Raw genomic sequence first — 21,827 nt, 5'->3', positions numbered from 1 at the left:
GTTTAAAACAGCATTGAATAAGTACATTTGTAAGTAAATAGGGAAGCACTTGGTGTAATCGACTGTGTCTTTTTCAAATATACAGCTCTTGCTTTTAATGCCCCAACTTTTATGAAAGATGATATTCATTCAGAAGACTTTTTTTTTTACTGCAACGGTTGTCGCTGTGCTCTTGAACTCAGAGTAGGGCCATAACCCTAGACAAGCAGATTATTAACATTAACAATATAACGTTTCTGCATTAATTATTGCCAATATGTTAGCATCATTTCGTTTTGGCTTTCTTAAACAGAAAAGTCATTTTCGAGGTGGAGCAAGTTATTACATTTTGATGAAAGATTACAAAGACTAATATTTTTTCTTCTTTGAAACAACGTGAACCAATGAATAATGCATAGCAAATCCAGGAATGTGCATTACGAAAGCAAATAGGGTCCATTTTGATCCACATTGACTTTAATTCAAGGTTTCTCTTAGGGGATTGTATTAAAAAATGTTCTATGCGTCACTTTAGATAAGAAATTGTCTGCGAAATGAAGAATCATGTAATGTACCATTCAAATTTAAACCTTCCAGCTCTGTTGCGACGCATCACCATACTGAATACTAAATAGTAGCCCAATTGGTTTTGTAGAGACTCAACTTTTGAGTGTTTGTTTGAGTCGCAGACGTTGAATGACAGGTAATCAGGGAGATTAAAATAGGCCATGCCATATTTCAAGCCTGCGGAAAATTACGATCGTAATTTTCGCCCCGACGCAGATGAACCTTCTCCACTCTAAAATAAATAAAGCGCACCAAGAATGCTCTCTCCCATTTTTAATGTCCTCCCTGTACTGTGTTGTGACCCCGGCCCATTCTGTCAATCTCACAATCCCCTCTGGCTCCCTCATTAGTGTCCACCCTTTGCCCCCCTTCGCCGGACTGTCTGCAGGAAAGATGGACTGCTTTATGAGAGGGAGTTGATGTGGCCCCCAACTATCCTAATTGAACCAGGAAGATGAATCTGTTGTGTTTTCACCATGGCAGACCCGAAAAGTCAAACAATCAACCTACCTCCTCAAGGGAGGAAAGACGAAGGGAAGAAATGACAAAAAGCAAGTGAGACGGGATTTTTGAGTGGTGTCCCTCTCGGCGTTGGAGGATGTCTGCGGGACGCTGGAAATCATCCTCAGCAACATTTGGAGCTCCTGATGAATAAGTGTGTCAGGTGAAAATGGGTGTTTCAAGTTAAAGTGGACAGAAAATACAGTTTAGAATAGGGGATCAGAGGAAAGAGCCGTAAAATGGACGATCCATCATAGCGTCTGAGCGGTGGCGCTGGGGACAGCATAATGCGCCTTTTACTGACTGCTCTTATATGTGGTAAAAGCCCATATGAAAGCGTCCCAAATTATCCACAGCAGGATGAAATACAATCATCTTGTTCTGACTTCTGAACCTGTTTATCAACAAGACATGAATGAAAGCACATCCATTTTTGTTAAGATGTACAGTGGGGGTGGATTTTGCAAAGCAAATGTTTGGAGATACAGTACTGTGACTTATGACCAACAACATACATGTATAAGACAGATTCTGAACGTGTCCTACAGTGTATAAAACATGTTTTTTGTAAGCTCATGTACACTGTAAACAGTTTACATGAAATGTTATTTAACTGAGTGTAGTTATTGGTGTCATACGGTATGTTGCAGCTATGTTGCCGGCAGCCGGCAACCTAATTTAGGTTCATCAACGTGTATACAAATTTACAACACTCGAATTTGTTGCACAGTGAGCATATAAAATTATATGATGTTTGCAATGTTAATATTTACTATTATTTTTAGGGTTAAGGGCAGATTATTTGTTTAAAAAGTATTTTATACTGTTTGTTTTATATACTTTTTTATGACTTGCCCTTTGCTATGCATCCATCTTCTCCAGACTCCAGGCCAGCAGATGGCAAACTTTCTTTGTTAGTTTGCCATCAGCATTAAATACCAGAAGAAGAAGAAAACATTACAACCTGCTTTACAAGTCATATTAGATTAGAAATTAGCATTTGCTTTATTTTGGTGACAATCAGCCACTGAGGTGAGTTTATTCTTTCCATCATGTGTGCATTTTGTAAGTGTTCACATTGTAGTGTAGTGTAAAAGTGTACATATTGTTTGCTGTAGTTGTTCAGTTGCAACTTCAGTTTGTAGGCCGTCACAAATTAGGGCTTTCTTATAAATTCCCTTATGTTTTTTAAGAGCACATAGTCATGTTTTTTTGTGTGTATGAGTTTATTATTTTAGTTTAATTTCCATTGTCTTCTAATTTACCAAGTCATAGTACATCAAGCATGAATCTTCACCCTTTTGTAATAAAAATGCATCTTTTGTTTGTTCTTTGAAGCATATAAACACAGATGAAGTCCAAATTTAACAGCTTGATTACATGTACATGATCAAACAAGTCAGAAGTTTACTCATGAGAGATAACGTTAACTATTTCTCATGCTCCAGATAATTCAGGGAAAGTACACTTTTATACATTTTATATTTAGGAACAGCTTGTTTACCACTTTTTGAATGTGTTCCTGCCTCCCACAACATTATACTTATACATCCTTGTGCTCTTAATGGATGTTATGTGATGTTTACGTGTGTCTGTTTAGTCCATTAGGCCATAAAATGATCCATTTTATTCACTGCAGGTTTCACAAGCACCTCTTACGTCTGATGTGCCATCGATGTAATGATCGGACTTCGCGGCAAATGAATATACCTGACAGCGGACAATCTATGCGACATTATGTCACCAAAATGGGGACTTGAAGGAGGACCACAAGACTTAAGGAGGCGTTTGGGACAGAGCCCATATTTGCATTGGCCAGACATGACCTCATGATGACTGGTAGGTTCCTATTGGCCCCAATGGTCCTAAATGAAGCGATTTATTGTTTCCATCCTTTCCGTAACAAAACAGACATTTAGGAGTTTAAGCCCTAGTGATCTTTTTCTATCCAGGTTTAATTTGACCCCAATATAAAAATGGACTTTTGAGGTGTTTCCAAACCTGTATGAGTTTATTTTTGTTTATAATGTTTAAGCAGGGTAACAAGATCGAAGTTTAAGACATTAGATTCCGAAATATGCACAGACACTTTTCTTTATACAAAAAATGTATTGACTAATCTAACAGAAACCGACACCTAACACAAACACACATTCATACAGGTTGTAGAGAAGAAGGAAACATTGGATTTAAGATCAAACTAAGCAAACCAAAAATAATCAGTTTAACCCTTCTATGGTCTCTTTAGGGTTGTATATACAGTTGAAGTCCGAATTATTAGCCCCCAGCCCCCCTGTTTATTTTTTTCCCAATTTCTGTTTAATGGAGAGAAATTTTTTTTTTATTTCAACACATTTCCAAACATAATAGTTTATAGACACTTCTATACAGCTTAAAGTGACATTTAAAGGCTTCATTAGGTTAATTAGGTTAACTAGGCAGGTTAGGGTAATTAGGCAAGTTATTTTATAATGATGGTTTGTTCTGTAGACTTTAAAAATATCTTAAAGGGATTAATAATTTGACCTTAAAATGTTTTATAATAATTCTAATAGTTCTGACTTCAAATATATATATATATATATATATATATATATATATATATATATATATATATATATATATATATATATATATATATATATATATTATTATTATTATATTATTATTATTATTATTATTATTATTATTTACACCAGTTCAGTAGGGAGTTGTTACTTGTATTCCTTTTATGATGTGAAGAACTCCCTCCGTTGAGCTGGATTCCCAGGTGGGTTAGCTGGTGGTTGGTTCTTGATGCTTGGAGAGGGGTGGAGTCTGTTCTTTAAAGTTTGAGGCAGCAAAAAAAAAACTGTAGTTATGTATAGTTCTGGTTTTGCGGCGCGCTAAACTTAAATACTTTCAGCAGAAAAAAAATAAAATAAATACTAATAAAGGTATTAGAGATGGGAATATTTGGGCTGTGCTGTTAACCCATTTTTGCCAGGTTCCAATTTTGCTCACTGGACCTAAAAAGAAGCTGTCCTGAGCTGGAACGGAACAACTCTATTGCCTCAGTCACCAGTTTTTATAAGTATGGTTTTGTACCACCCTTGTTGACCAATGAGAAAGTTACCTTGCCAAGGGAAGTTTTACGTTTTTTGTTCTGAAGCTTGGTGATTTGCATATGCATTCTGGATGAATGCTGATAACCAAAAGTTTCTTAAAATGTTTATTTGTTGCACACAAATTAAAAAAGTGTAAATAATCATTCAGTACACCAAATTAGCTTTGCAGGGACATCAAACATGAACCAACTATGATCTTGTTCAGCTGTGGTAGAGTTAAACATTGATTGCAGGAGTATTAAAACCATAATACTAATACATGAGCAAGAGACTTGTTGCAAAACATCTGATACACACAAAGAGGGAATACAAGGGTTAGATGAAAAGTTGTAGGAGCGTGTCCGTGTGTCTGTCCATTCCAAGCTGTGCATTCCTTTCGTGTCTGTTGACAGTGTCGGTCGATGGTGTATTATTTGTATTATTATTTCTTATTAATAAAGCAAAAAAATATATATATGTGTCTGATTGGCCTCATCGGTTACATGTTTTGGGGTAAGCTATCCTATTAACAGTGAGGAAAAATAATGTAATACTCTCTGTTTTTACAATATCTTTCTTTTTTTTCCTCTCACTCACATAGTGTCTTTTTAATAATATTTTTCTGTTGTACAGTATACTCCGGCAAAAGATGTGAAGTTCAGTTAAGTGCATCTTGCTTTGAAATCAAAGTGTATTGATTACTTTTCTAAACGGTTGCATCACATTTTGCTCGCAGCATTTAAGAATTAAAGCGCTTCTTATTCATTAACCACCCGCAGTGCTTCAGTTGACCAGATGCTATCTGTGCTGTTTTCTTGTGCATTTACATTATTGCATTTATTTAAAGATGTAGAAATAAACAACATTGTCAGTGGACATGATTCTTTTTTAATGAATCTCTCCTGAGTACAGAGAGAATCATTGCTTACTGTATATCCAAGATTTAAAGTACTGCATCATAAAGAAGAGAGGGAGAAAGGAAGTGTCTTTAACGTAGGACAGGAGTGAGCTTAGGGAAAGGACGAATGAGAGATCTTTGAAATTTCACAGGTTGTTGTCATTAAAAATCAAAGCCTTTTGAAGAAAATCTGATTGTATCTTCTCAGACATTTTCTTAAGAATAAGTTAGGAATATAATTATGTTTTTATCAAATTATTAATCAAATGTGATTATACTTGTATTTGTAATTTTTGAAAAAAATCTATTTTTAAGGATCAAGTGATATGTTATTATCTGATTCTGCAATAACTGTTGCAGTATTATATGTAACCTGTTGGAATGTCAAGCCAATTCCATGCGTGTTCAATAAGTAAAGGTCTGGAGAGTGTTTTCTTCAATGCCACAAATATTAGTAATTTATTAGATACAAATGAATAATTCGATTACAGAGCTCTGGGTTATGTTACCCCCATGCAATACAAGAATTATATTCAAGAGGTTCGCAACTAACTTACATTTTCCAGCATATATACACAACTGATCTTAACAGGTGGAGTTTTGGTTTAACGTCACTTATCAGTCATTCTGCAGTCCCTTGGATCTTTGTAACCCCTAGACATACTTCCTCTTTCTGCAACACTTCCTGCATACTAGAACTGAACAATTGTGTGCATCTTTAATATATTTCACAACTTCTACAAGGATCATGACAACTTGTGACATGTCTAGACTATGGATCTGGAACAAATGTGCCCACTCTCAATTTATTCTTATTCTGCTTTTCCACTTGTCAGCAGTTCTTCTGAAAAGTATGCAGCACAGTAAAAAAGAGGACGTTTGTCTGGTCAATATATAATGTAATACAAAACAGTAAGATTGATTAATCTGTTTTTAGTCTAAACATTTTTCTAATAAAAAACACAAAAGTAATAAAAAATAAATTCCTTTTCTCCAACAAACCTAATATTTAGGTGAATTTTGTGAATGTGAATTTCTATAAAATTGATTCTAGTGAAGTTGATTAAGTTAATTCTAGTCAAAAAATGCACAAAAACATGCATATTACTATAATTACGTGATCAGCCAAACAGCAAAACATGCAAAAATATATAGAACAAGGCAGCAACACCAAAGCTCTAAAAATATACCAATTCAATAAATTAATTCTAGTGAATTAAATAAGCTAATTCTAGCCAAATAATATGTTGATATTAACTGATAAAAACACAATAAACACCTGATTATTTTTAAAATGTTTTTCAAATGTTCAGATAAATGACAGTTTTTAATATTTTGGACTATATATATATATATATATATATATATATATATATATATATATATATATATATATATATATATATATATATATATATATATTAGTAATGGTATTTGGTTTACACAAAAAAAATGTATATTTTAAGGTAATTTAAATACAGGAGCAGTATTATTTATTCCAAGAGTATTCTAAAACGTCTAGTCAAATAATCTCTTCATTTATATGGTTTATAAAGTATTTAAGAAATTACAATAAAGATCTGATTATTATTAAAATATTGTGTTTAATTTTACAATTTAAAACGTGTGACTTTGAAAAAAAATTATCATAATAATGGCCAAATCACCCTGCAGCGTTAGACCAGTTACTCACTGAAGCTAAGCAGGGCTGAACCTGGTCAATACCTGGATGGGTGACCACATGGGAAAACTAGGTTGCTGTTGAAAGTGGTGTTAGTGAGGCCAGCAGGGGGTTCTCAATCTGTGGTCTCTGTGAGTCCTCATGCCCCAGTAAAAGTGAAGGGGACATTATACTGTCATTGGGCGCTGTCTTTTGGATGAAACATTAAACCAAGGTCCTGACTTTCAGTAGTCATTAAAAATAGCACTTCTCGTAAAGAGTGTAGGGGTGTAACCTCAGTGTCCTGGTCAAATCCCCTTCATCGGCCTTTGCCCATCATGGCCTCCCAATCATCCCCATCCGGCTCTATCAATGTATCTCCACTCCACCAGTAGGTGATGTGTGGTGAGCACACTGGCACCAGCCATGTCCTGTGGCTGCCGTCGCATCATTCAAGTGGATGCTGCACACTGGTGGTGGTGTGAAGAGACCTTCCAGTCATGCTTGTGAAGCAATTTGGGTGAATGGCCGTAAAAATAAATAAATATGCACATTACATAATTTAGCTTTTTTTGTTTGTTTGTTTTTTGGCTTTGCTTTTATGCTCTTTGTGAAGTTGTAGTTAAGATTGCTTTAATTAAATTTCTTATTATTTATATACTAAGAATTTAGCTTTGATCAAATCATATAATTTTGCATTTAAACAATATACCTCAGTAAGTGTAGGTGTGCCATTGAAGAAAATAGCTTTCAAGAAACCAAAAAAATAAAAAATAAATAAAGGTGTAGCAGAGCTTTTTGTGTGTGTATATATATATATATATATATATATATATATATATATATATATATATATATATATATATATATTTTTTTTTTTTTTTTTTTACTTTATTTCTAATTAAAACAATAACAGTAATAATCTTTTAATTTTCCTGTGATTCACTTACTTTGCTTGTAGACTCTACACTGTAAAAGAAAAAGTTATTTTCTAGGTAATCTTCTGTATTTTTTAAGAATTTTCAAGTTTTTTTTTTTTTTTCATTATTCATTGAAATGCCTGTTGTTTTATAGTTATAAATTACACTGTAATGAAAAATAGCCAGCAATAAATGTACAGTTATTGCTTGTATTTTGGTATTATATATATATATATATATATATATATATATATATATATATATATATATATATATATATATATATATATATATATATATTTTTTTTTTTTTTTTTTAATAATTGTTTTTGTATTTTCAATTAGTAACATTAATATGTACAGATTGTTCCTGTAAAAATAGGGAAACAAAAATGCAGTCAAGCTGTTTTAGTATCATTGAAGAGTAATCATATGAGGAATAAAGTAAGGTTAGTAATGTCAAATAATAGCCTATTATCTGTAGGCTGCATACAATGCATGCTCTAAACTATACAATGTTTATTTTACTACTGTTTCAAGAGTTCCCACTTATATATGCTTAGCATTAATAGCAGGTTTGGCATGCTGTCCCGGGAGAGAACCCTGAGCAAGATTAGGTAGGTCTGGAGAGTTCCCCCTTTAGAAAAGGAAGGAAAAGGAGGAGATGGGGTGGAAGGAGGGATTCTTCCAAAAATAGTTTATGAAACTTCACTTATTACGACTACTGTACTATATACTGTATCTTTATTGCCCCTGCTGCAAGAAAATAAACATTTTTTCTGTTTATTTTTTTATTTTTTTATTTTTTTTAAAGTGTAGTTTTACTTTTCTAAATAATAGTGTACAAGTTGCTTAGCTTGGATCTTGGATTGAATACAAAGGTTCAGCTGAGAAATCTGAAATTTATTTAGTTCGTTTGTTTCTTATATTGCCAAACCACTCAGTTGACATAAAAAAAACACATCTGAGTGATGAATCATCCTTAAATGTTTAATTTATGGTGACTTGTACTATATAATTTATGCCCGTTTGTGTCTGTCAATAAATCAGTGTATGTTGATTGTTTACACTTGTGCATTTTCCACAAGAATGACTCTCAACATTTCCCACATGCACATATGTTCGTTACTGAATGTCACTTTAACATAGCTGTAGATGATTGACAAATTGCGTTCACCTCGTCCATCACTGATGGATGAAATTAAGTAATTACATACGTCTTAAGTGGAGCTGAGCCTCCTGGGATCGTTGCGAGGAGGAGGAGAAGAAAGAACTATTCCCAAGCTTTTTTTGTCTTTTTTTTTAATCCATTACAAATCCATTGCACTGTCAACTTGATTTATGTGGCGCCAGGCTTGTGTCTCTTTCAATGTCACGCACATAAAAAATAAAGAAGACGTCCTTATCATATACGATGATATCTTCTCTTCCATTCAGCTATTTTAAAGTTTGAACAGGAAGGAAAAACTTATCTTTTGTCCAAGGGCTGGAGTCAAGGAATATTATATATAGTATAGTTTGGATGACTAGTAGTCTACTACTACTACTACTACTACTACTACTACTAATAATAATAATAATAATGAAAGTAAAAAAAAAAAAACTTTATAATTCATATGCTTCAAAAATAACACTTGCAAAAAGCCAGCTGCTGATACAAACTGGCATTTGTGAGTAAATAAAATGGTTTGTGCCAAATGACCGGTGTCGCTGTATATCTCAGCATCTATTGTAAATCAAACAGGTGTTTCATACCTGGATAAGTTGAAATGTTTGCTTTTCCATTCATCTACTGAATGGAAAAATAGTATTGGCATTTGTTTGGCTGTTTTCAGAACTTGTTTTAATATATATATATATATATATATATATATATATATATATATATATATATATATATATATATATATATATATATATATATATATAAATATATAGTTAAAGTCAGAATTATTAGCCCCCTTTTTTTATTCTTTTTTAAATATTTCCCAAATGGTATTTAAAAGAGCAAGGAAATTTTCACAGTATGTCTGATAATATGTTTTCTTCTGGAAAAAGTCTTGTTTGTTTTATTTCAACTAGAATAGAATAAAAGCAGTTTTTAATTTTTTAAAAACTATTTTTGGGACAAAATTATTAGCCCCTTTAAGCTATTTTTTTTCGATAGTGTAGAACAAACCATCGTTATAGAATAACTTGCCTAATTACCCTAACCTGCCTAGTTCACCTTATTACCCTAGTTAAGCCTTTAAATGTCACTTTAAGCTGTATAGAAGTTGTCTTGAAAAATATCAAGTAAAATATAATTATTTACTGTCAGCATGGCAAAGACAAAATTAATCAGTTATTACAAATAGGTACACACACACACACACACACACACACACACACACACACACACACACACACACACACACACATACACACACACACATACACACACACTATATATACTTACATACATATGAATTATATGAAATCTAATTTTTATGATTCAGAAACTCACTCATTAACGCATAATGCTTTATTATAGAATATATATATATATATATATATATATATATTATTATTATTTTTTTTTTTTTTAAGTTATTAAGTGACACAGATTAAAGGGATGTAGTTCACCCAAACAAATGAAAGTATTGTAATTATTTGCTTAGCCTTTACTTGCTTCAAGTCTTCATGAGTTTTTTTTCTTCTGTTGATATTTTGAAGAAAGCTGGACACCTGTAACTATAGATTATGTTTACATGGACATCAGTAAATGAATTATTCACCTTAATCCGAATAAGACAGTAATATGATTAAGGTGTTTACATGAGTTGCTTTTTGAATGTTTCTTTCATCATCCTGTTTTACATGTTATAGCACATAATTAGATTAAAGTCATTACGTCACCACGCTATCCCACATTTCCTTCGCAGTTTTATGTAATTTCAGATGTTCTGTCTGGGTCAAACACAGATTTGAATGCAACACAATGATCATTGAAGGATTAATGAGTATAAACATATGCAATCATTTACTATAATTAAGATCATGTGGGTGTTTGAAGCGAGATCCTGAGTTTTTTTTTTTTTTTTTTTTAATGATTAATTGTCCAGCTAAACACTAAATGCATTAATGCAGATCAGTCTGAACAAGTATAAGAGACATATATTATGTGAATCTTATGTCATGTCATTTTTCCTTTTCTCTGCTTCTCCAGCAGCAGCATGCATAAATTAAATAAATAAATAAATAAAATAAAAATAAATAAATAAATAAATGAAAAATATAACAATTTACTATTAAACTTTGTTCTTATTGATTTTTTTAGGAAAATTATTATTATTATTATTTATTATTATTTTTTATTATTATTATATAGTTTAATAGTTGGTGCTTTTAAGTGGGTTGAAACGAAGCGATTTGTCCACCTTAAAAGTGTCTAGATAGAACCACCCTGCCATGGTTCCTTTTTAAATGGTCCCAAGATGTGCACTTTGGGAATTGAAATGTACCCTAATGATACTAATGCATGTCCTTTAAAAGTATATGCTTTAAAAGGTGTTTTTTTTATAAAAAGTAATAGAATAAAAAATGAATAATAAATTGTAGTAATATTTCACCAATTACTTTTTTTTTTCTCTTACAAATATTTTAATAAAATAAGTGTAGCCTTGGTAAGCGTTAGGATTTTGGAGAAACTGTGGAGATTATTTTAACAACAACAGTTGTTTAGTTAGTTACTATTTATATTTATTTTAAATGCTCACATTTGTTGTTGGTATTTATACTAAGTTAGTAAAAATGATATTTTGGACCGAAACAACAATGAAGAGATCACCAATAATCAAGATGTGACTGGCTGGTCTGACCTCTGCATTCAGGAAAGAGAAAATGTTGTAGCTGATTGTCTGATATCAGCATATCAAATGAAGTGCTGATGAGCATGAGATTTACAGAAGAGCCTTCAATAGGTAACCTTGTCCCTTCAGTCATCAGGGGAGTCGGATGAACCATAACAGTCCTGCAGGCCAACTCGTGCACATCATTGATGTCCTTGAGGCCTGTCATAATGCTATCTTCATTTTTCCTATTTTTTAATGCACACATTTGTTTCTCTCTGTTGTTTGTAAGCATTTTACATTAGTATGTAGCGTATTGTTGTAGGGCTTCCTACTTGATAGTATAGGCCAGGGATGTCCAAACTCAGTCCTGAAGGGCCGGTGTCCTGAATTGTTTGGCTCCAACTTCCTTCAACACACTTGCCTGGAAGTTTTAGTATACTTAGAAGGAGCTTAATTAGCTGGTTCAGGTGTGTTTAATTGGGGTGGGATCTAAAATATGCTGGACACCGGCCCTCCAGGACCGAGTTTGGGCACCCCTGGTCTAGGGGTAAGTTCAATGGCTAAAATAAGGGCTTTGGTCTGTAAATAAGCCAATTTGTGCAAGGTGACTTGCATCACAGCATGATTAAAGAGATAGTTAATGCAAAAAATGAAAGTTTACAGTTAATTTACTAACCCTGAGGCCACTGAAAATGTACAATCAAATTGACATCAAGCGAGAAGAACTCCAACTTTAAACACTGAAGCAAATGTTAAGACTTTGGTTAAAGGTTACCAAATAAATAAAGAATGTCGATTAACTTGATTGGATTTATTGTTCACCTAAGAATAACAATGTGCTCTAGTGATTTATATAATGCAAGTCAATGGTCATTCTTTTTTCAGAATAAAATATACACATACAAACCAGTCCAAATCAATCCCCATGGTTCCTGATTGTTAGTCTGTGGGACAAATGCTGAATGTGAGAGCTGAACGCTGAATGCAGCAAGTGTGGTAGTCCAACCGCAGACATTGTAAGCCCGTTTATTCTGATCTATTGCCAAATTATGTCCCGACTACCTCTGAAGTGTTTTAACGATGGTGGTAGTCACTGATCAGCTGGCCGACGTGACTGTGAATTATTATTATTATATATATTTTTTTATACTTCGTCCCATGACTCTTAAAAGTGCTAAGGTTTTTTTTTTTTCTTTTCTTTTTTTTTTTTAATTATTATTTAATAAAAAAAAAAAATTGGGCTGTCAGTGAACATACACACAGGCCTGTAGTCAGCCTGGTGAAATGGGTGGTATTTTGCAGTTATATGCCTAAAGTTTCTATTTAACTGAGATTTAAATACTGCCTTTTAGTGACATCTTAAGCAATACTTTATTTATTTATTTATTTTTATTTTATTTTATTTATTTATTTATTTATTTTTATTTTTTTAATTTTTTTTTGCTGGATTAGTTAGTCAACTGTCATCATAACCACATTTTTGATGTACTAAAATATTTTTAAAAAATTGCAGTAAAGTAAAATTAAAACAAGACTAATTTGTCTTTGGCCATTTCAATAAAAAATATTAATTAAAACATAAAATAAAATGATAATAATAATAATAATAATAATAATAATAATAATAATAATAATAATAATAATAATAATAATAATAATAATGAATTCCTCAGAATTTTTCTACCCACTTAGATAAAAAACGTACATTAGAAAATTCCTCTATCAACAATAGCCTATATATATTTAAATTAATTTAATATGGTCCGCTTCTGGTGCTTCACACCTTTTTATTGCTCATTTTTATTTCAGGAATAAGGTCCAAGATTTAGAATAAAAGTTACCTGTAAAATGTTTTCTCTGTTTATAAACAATGTAGTGAAAGAAGACCTGTCTAATCTGTTTATTTGATGACTAGTCTTGTTTTGGGCTATTCTTTGACGTCTAACACATAAGTGTTTGCTGCGAATCATTTAAAAAATAACTAATCTCAAGAGTTATGTTGTTGCTGCTCTTTTTAAATTAGTAGTTGAAACAATTATTTTATTTGAGTGTATATTTTGAACAGTATTTTTTATTTTATTTTATCTTATTTATTTTATTTTGAAAAAAAAAAAAAAAATCGTTATTCAGGCCTGAACATTTCTGAGGCTTACTCTGTCCTTGAGGCCTGTCATGCTGCTATCTTTATTTTTCCTACATGAATTTCTTTTTTCTTTCTCTCTCTCTCTGTTGTTTGTCAACATTGTTTTGTATTCGTTTTGGTGCGTGGTTGTAGGGCTCCCCACTTGACAGTCGTCTCAATAGGAAGAACCGGGGTGGGTTCATCCAAGGTGAGATTTTAGGGCACTTGTCACTTATGCTGACAGACAATCGAGGGAGAAAGAGCTTGTGTGACCAAGTCTAGTGTTACGAAGCTGTTTGACTACAGGCTCGGAGGGCAAGTTGTGTTAAATGACAGCTACTGTCCTTCTCCCCTTCCTGCGCTTCATGCTGTTCAGGCTGAACTCTGATGGACAAACTGCTTCCTATTCAGCTCAGGCTGGTGTCCTTCCTAACAGGCTGTTTGCTATAAATGGCTTGGCATCAGCTGTGGATGCTTTCAGTCTTTGGTTTAAGATTTTTTATTTATTTTTTTAATCATAGTAATTATGTCAAGTTATAAAAATTGTATTATTTTAAATAATAGTTGATTACAATGACTGCTGTATAGTATTATGCAAATTATCTGTTGAATTTGTGTGTGTATGGAAGGGGACTGGCAGAAATTGAAAGTTAATTAGGGTATGTATTAATTTAAATGCTCTGCTATTTCAATAAAATTGAGCATATGATAAGATTGGACATTTAATTTATATATAATATAATATAATATGATATAATATAATATAATTAGTATTTCATGTGTATTTACACATTTAATACAGTTTGCACTTTACTTTAAATTTTAATTAAGTTGTAATAAATAAATGTAATTTCTGAAAGAAGAAAAGGTGTTTTAAAACAATCCCTCACACCTGTATGTAAATTCAGTAATGATTTTATTTTTATTTTATTTTATGTAATGTAATATGTTAAGATGGTGTGTGCATGTGTGCAGAATAGAGCTTGCAATTTACTTTAAATATTAAACATATCTAAGAGCAAGCATACCACAATTATACAGTATACACATCAACACAACGGATTTGAAATGAAACAAACAAGATTTGCTTTAACTGCAGACTGCCAGCTTTAGTTTGGGTATTTACATCCAAATCAGGTTAACGATGTAGGAATCACAACAGTCGGCATATTTGCCTCCCATTTGTTATGGGGCCAAAAATAATTAAACAGAATAATAATTATAAATCAAACTTTCACATTTTATTACTTAGTTGCAAATCCTTTGCAGTCAATTAAAGCCTGAAGTCTGCAATGCATGAACATCACCAGACGCTGGGTTTCATTCCTGGTGGTGCTCTGAAATGCATGCTCAATCGGATTCAGGTCAGGTGATTGACTTGGCCATTGCCTTACATTCCACTTTCTTCCCATCCCTCTGGTAAATGTTGATCTTGATCTCATTTGCCCATATGATGTTGTACCAGCACGGTGGAGGCTTTTTTTTAGAACTCTAATCTGGCCTTCCTGTTTTTTGAGGCTCACCAATGGTTTAAATCTTGTGATAAACCCACTGTATTCCCTCTGGCGTAGTCTTCTCTTGATTGTTGACTTTGACAAACTTACACCTATACCTCCAGGAGAGTGTTTTTGACCTGTCTAACTGTTGTGAAGGGTGTTTTCTTCACCAGGGAAAGAATTCTATGGTCATCCACCACAGGTGTTTTCTATGGTCCTCCGGATCTTTTTGTGTTTCTTGAGTTCACTCTTGCGTTCTTTCTTTTTAAGAATGTTCCAAACCGCTGTTTTGGCCACGCCTAATGTTTTTACTATCTCTCTGATTTTTTTTTTTTTTTTTCAGCCTAATGATGGCTTGCTTGTCTGATAGTGACAGCTCTTTAGATCTCATCTTGAGATTTGACAGTAACAGATTATAAATGCAAATCGCACACATGAAATTAACTCTGGACCTCTGGACCTTTTATCTGCTCATTGTAATTGGGATAATGAGGGAATAACACACGCCTGGTCATGGAACAGATTAGAAGCCAATTGTTCCATTACTTTTGGACCCTTAACAAATGGGAGCCACATATGCAAACTATTGTTATTCCTACAACGTTCACCTGATTTGGATGTAAATACTCTCAAATTAAAGCAGCCTGCAAAACAAAACAGTCTGCAGTTAAAGCACATCTTGTGTTGGTGTATAGAGCCAAAATTGTTAGAATTGTGTCAATCTCCTAAAATTTATGGACCTAACTGTATATATATATATATATATATATATATATATATATATATATATATATATATATATATATATATATATATATATATATATATATATATATATATATATATATTGCTTTATGTTATTACTTTTATGTATGCATGTATAGACACAATTACAGATAAATGTCATGTACTTATTTTTATATTGTTATTATTGTATTATTTACATAATTTTAAACTAGTCATTTAAATAGCTGGTCTTAGTGAAAATGTAATTGCTCGGAAGTTAGAATATCCTTGTTACAAATATTACCGGTTGATGACTAATATTATATTGATGTCATTTTCTCTTTCTTTTATAATTTCATGTAGAATTGACAGTCCTCGTTTAGCCGTGACTTAAAGTAGTCTGCTAGCTTTGTTTATCGCAATTCCCCAGTGCTCCAGTAGATCCCAATGCTGTAACTCATGCCTACGCAGAACAACACATATGGCGGATGACTTGCTGTGAATGACACCATAATGGATGTCTATTTTTGATTAATGGCACTGTGTTGGATGAAGCTCACCATGGAATCATGTATTTCAGTGCAGTCTTGTTTGCTATACATCCGCACACACTGGCAACCCGCAGAAACCTATTCAGCAGCCAAACATAAACTGAACAGCCCAGAATCATGAACTGAAGTGGTCGCATTTATAGTGGACATACTGGAACTCAGCACTTCCACACTGGAAAACTTATGGGAGAAGATCAAGTGCATTTACACACATCATCGGTCTCTTTCTCTTTCTCTTTCTCTCTCTCTCTCTCTCTCTCTCTCTCTCTCTCTCTCTTTCTCTCTCTCTCTTTGTGTGTGTTGCGTTATTTTCCTAGGGCCTTGTGCTAATTAAGTTGTCACAGAGAGAAAGAAAAAGAATGCACTAGAGGACTATATAATACATTCAGGACTGTAGTAATAATTGTAATGAATATAATCATAATATTAATAATAATAATAATACCAACAGGAACAATACATTGACCTGTATCTCTTACTCAACTAGCATGCTGTCAACGATGGCTGTGTGTGTATGTGATTGTTTATGTGATTAATGTGGACATACATTTGTATAATGCCATGTTTCTATGCATAAAATAAAAAGGAAAAATGTTTACATTCAAAATTTGCCACAGGTTTCCGGTGAAGGTTGGGTTTGGGGGTAGAGTTACGCTTCTTTCACTCTATACTAGCTATTTACTTATCTCTTTCATTCATTCATTTATTCATTCATTCATTTTTTTTTTCAGCTTAGTCACTTTATTTATAAGGAGTTGCCACAGCGGAATGAACCGCCAACTTGTCGTTTTAACTTTTACTTTTCATCTGTACCCAGGGCCGTGGCCACGTCTTTCCATGCATCCATTTCCTCCCCAAAAATACCTAACATACTGTTTCATCTGACGACAGAACATGTTTCCACTGTAATAGTGGATGCCCTTCCTGGGAAACATCCATACGTATCCATCCACACTCATACACTATGCAAAATTTAGCCTACCCAATTCACCTGTACCGCATGTCTTTGGACTTTGGGGGAAACCGAAGCACCCAGAGGAAACCCACACAAATGCGAAGAGAGCATGCAAACTCCACACAGAAACGCCAATTCACCCAACCGAAGCTCGAATCAGCGACCTTTTTTGCTGTTATGCAACAGCACTACCTACTGCGCCACTGCGTCGCCCTATATTATATATTATATTATATTATATTATATTATATTATATTATATTATATTATATTATATTATATTATATTATATTATATTATATTATATACATAATTGCTTCAGTACAAAAAAAAAACTATAGCAAAACTGATTCTCTAAATTGTTCAAAATTTAGTTTTGTAGTCTGGACCCCCCAACCTCCCCAACCCCCCAACAAAATATTTGTTGCATTATTTTTATAGTTTAGGTTTGCTTAGGCCTCAGTAAACACTAAAAACTACTTGTTCAAACTATTGATTTAAAATGAGCTAAATCAATAAAATTATTGAAGCTTTTGGTAAAACAAATCCACTTAAATTTGCAAAAAAAATAATATTAAGTTAATCGATTTGTGTTGGGACAAATTGTATGATTTTTGTGGAACCCTGCAGTTTTTATTGTGTACTTTAAGTTAAATTACTTTTCATTTTTTGTTTTAAGTTGTCTGTCTCTCTTTATGGATATCACTTTTTTTTTCCAACACATATATATTTGTCGGTCTGTTTTGGTTCTGTCTACCTGCTGTTGTCCTGTCCATGTTTAGACATATATTTGAGACAAGAATGACCTGCTTTTTCAGCATAATAATGTAATATTTCACCGTGCACGTCTGTTTAGTGACCTGTATATGATATCTACCAAAAGAGCTTCTGATGGGTTCTAGTCATAAATCTGTGTCTATATATTGTGCTGAACTGACTGACCTTACCTTTGAGGACTCGTGACGAACACTGCATCTCAAACTGAAAAGGAATAGTATGTTCTTGAGAAGAGAAAGTTGAGCACATCTCACATTTTTTACACTTTTTAATGTATTTTTTTCTTAGAGATGTTGGGTATTGCCACACTCTTATTTTGATATGACATAACTGTTTAATACAATAGTATATAGAGCAGACCAAAAATAAATTTTAAATAGAGATTAAATAGACATAAAATTCATTAAATAGACATAAATCAAGTTTTTTGATATTATCAAACACTTAAAAAATTAAGCAGAATTTGTGAAAGAAAAAAATGTACTAGGTCACATGTCTCTATGTGACTTTTACCCCTTTTACACAGACGTTTTTTGGACACTGCATTCATCTCTCCAAAAAAAAAAAAAAAAGATATACTGATTCATCTGACCACAGTACATGTTTTCACTGTGTAATGGTCCATCCCAGATGCCTTCAAGCCCAGATAAGTTGACAGCATTTCTAGACACAGTTACCACAGGGCTTCTTTTTGGCACAGTACAGTTTTGACTGGCATTTGGGGATGTAACTACAGTATGTACTGTAGTATTTGACAATGTTTTGCCAAAGTAGTCCTGAGCCCATGTGGTGATATTGCTTATAGATAAATGACGATACTTGTTCCAGTGCCACCTGAGGGATCGGTTGTCATGGTAGTTCAATTCAATTCATCTTTATTTCTATAGCGCTTTTACTATGTAGATTGACAAAGCAGCTTCACATAGAAGATTATAGTAAATTAAAACAGCATCAGTCCAGTTTTCAGTGTTGCAGTTTAGTTCAGTTCAGTGTGGTTTTATTTTCAGAGTTCAAACACTAAAGAGCAAATCAATCGATGCGCAGCTCCACGGGTCCCGAACCATGCAAGGCAGTGGCAACAGCAGCGAGGAAAAAAACTTCACCAATTGGCGAAAGTGAAAAATTAAAAAACCTTGAGAGAAACCAGGTTCAGTTGGGCACGACCATTTCTCGTATGGCCAAACGTCTTGTGCAGAGCTGCAGTCTAGGCGCCGGAGGCTGGAGAGCGCTGGACATCCATCTTGAAGAAGCTGCAGGTGGGAGAGGTCACCAGCTGCTGTACATGCTGTCCCTTCTGGATCAACGCGAGGACTCATCTGGGTCTTACAAGGATCAGTCTCATGCTCTTCAGTCCTCCATAACCACTACAGCAGCGGCTCAGGATATGGCCTGGTCCAGGATTATAGAAACCTTGGGAATAAAAATAAATAAATAAATAAATAAATAAATAAGGTTAGGCTTGCAACCTTGTTATTTACGCACTGAAATTTCTCCAGATTCATTGAAACTTTTAATTATGTTTTCCACTGTTGAAGGTGAAATATCCAAATGTCTTCCTCTTTTTCGAGGAACATTGTTTTTAAACATTTCAATAATTGTTCCATGTATTTGTTGGCAAACTGGCAATTTTCTGCCCTTCTTTGCTACAAAAGGACAAGACCTTTATTGGATGCTATTTTCGTACTTCATCATAAATACTATCACCTGTTTCAAATCACATCATTATTTAACCAGTTTCCCTGATTTCAAGCCCTAAATTGCTCCTGTCTCAACTTTTTTTTGCAATGTGTTGCAGGTCTGAATGACAGGAAACGGTGTATATTTATAAATGAAATGAAGTTGACAAGACAAAATATAAATATGTTGTGTTCATATTTTCTGCAATCAAATACAAGTCAAAGTAAATTTTAAAATCATAACTTTCTTTATTTGTTTGTGTTTTCCATACTGTCCCAACTTTTTCTGGTTGTCATGTCACATGTCTCTATGTGACTTTTGCCTGAATGTGCCGTTTCTTAGAGGGAATCTGGAGTCAATATTATTTTGATAATGTTATCAATACTTTATTGAACTAAGAAAAAACAACACCTTTGCGTGTCACCAACACCTCGATTAAACAAAGCACATCTCTTTGACAGTTTGCCGACAAGCACCGGTGTGACCTGACATTGACGGAGAGGCCTGTTTGGGATGGGTGTAATTTCGAAAGGCTATTTTGAGCTGGAGACAGATGCCTCATTTACGTAGATCAATAGAACAGATCTCGGGGGCGGAGAGGGCCGGATTGAAGCCCATGTGAATCTCACTGGAGGCCCGCTATATATATCGCAGCCTCTCACTGGGTGTCATATTGGCAACGTTAGCGACGTGGCCAAACGCACCGGCACCTGACTTGAGGTGGCGAGGGGACGCGCTGAGATGGATAATGAGATGAGTCAGCCATGACATGGCAAAGAGAGAGGAACTTGTAGGACAAAAAGGGTGGAGGTATATAATGGGTATGGAAAAGTAGAAGAGAGAAACGCTGTGATTAAAGGTCGTTACACCACCAGACTCTTGATTCGCTGTGTCATGGTTCAGCGGAGTTCATTTTCTCAGTAATAAAGCTGCGATTCACATCAAAGTTCATTATGGTAAGATCAGTTTCTGCTTGAATAGTGTTGCAGTTGAAGTCAGAATTATCAGCCCTCCTGAATATCTTTCCCCCCATTTTCTGTTCAACTGAAAGATGTTTTCAACACATTTCTAAACATAATAGTTTTAATAACTCATTTCTAATAACTGATAAAGTTTTCTATCTTTGTCACAATGACAGTAGATTATATTTTACTAGAGATTTTTCAAGATACTAGTATTGGTTCTCAATCTTTTTTAGACCCCCTTTTTCCCGGAAACTATTGTAAGACCCCCTCCACATTTAATGATATTATCGCTCGTATAAGTTTGCAGTAAGGATAACAAAAAATGTCTTTATACGAACGGGATGTTTATGACTATATCTAGTTATGTTTATGGACAAATAAATGTAAAATATAACAGAAAATCATCAGTTGGCCACTAAAAAAAAAAAATAGATTTTGCTCCTTGCAGTCAAAAATGGCTCTGGATTAGTCGCGGTATTTTAGATAAGTCATCTGCAAATGTCCTTTTAATTTGGATGGTCTCATGCATTCGTTGGCAAGAACTTTGCTGCAGAAAATGCACTGTGGCTTGGTCTGGGACTCTGCTTCGTGAAAATGAAATAAAACTGTAGTTCAGGTTTCTATCTTGGTATTTCCTGTTTCCAGTATTGCTAGCATTGCGACCCAAAATGTTTGGAGCTTCCTCACCTGGGTCCAATTTGCTTACTATTAGCTGCTGAAGGCAAATCAGTCAAGTGTTATTTATTTATTTATTTTTTTTTTTTTGGATGGATTACAAATTATTTATTTATTTATTTATTTATTTATTGGACAGCCAGAGGATGAAATAACCTAAGGCAACATGATAGTTTACCTAATTGTCCACTGCAAAAAAATGAAAAATAAAATAAATATGACGTGGCCCCCCACAGAGCTCACTAAGGCCCCCTTGAGGGCTGGCATCCCCCTGTCGGTAACCGCTGAATTAGGCAAGTTAGGGCAGTAAGGCAAACCTTTATAGAACTCGTTTGTTCTGTAGACAATCATCATAAATATTGCTTAAATGGTCTTTTAATATTGACTTTAAAATGTTTTTTTTTTTTTTAAATTAAAATAATGCTTTTATTCTATAAGACT

General features: G+C 33.6%; 1 long non-coding RNA gene across 1 annotated transcript in view; it reads left to right on the top strand.

Annotated features, from left to right (window-relative positions):
- The first annotated feature begins 2,006 nt into the window (after positions 1 to 2,006).
- LOC141376638 (uncharacterized) overlaps positions 2,007 to 21,827 on the top strand; it is a 225,122-nt gene continuing 205,301 nt past the window's right edge. Inside the window, exons 1-2 of the long non-coding RNA XR_015502763.1 lie at positions 2,007 to 2,079; positions 2,687 to 2,886. This is a non-coding gene — a long non-coding RNA (uncharacterized LOC141376638). The remainder of the gene's footprint in view (positions 2,080 to 2,686; positions 2,887 to 21,827) is intronic.

This window comes from Danio rerio, chromosome 11 (assembly GCF_052040795.2).
Source record: "Danio rerio strain M-AB ecotype USA chromosome 11, GRCz13ab, whole genome shotgun sequence".
NCBI classification, from domain to species: Eukaryota; Metazoa; Chordata; class Actinopteri; order Cypriniformes; family Danionidae; genus Danio; species Danio rerio.
The sequence above is the reverse complement of the archived record's forward strand: the minus strand, read 5'-3'. Positions and strand labels throughout refer to the sequence as shown.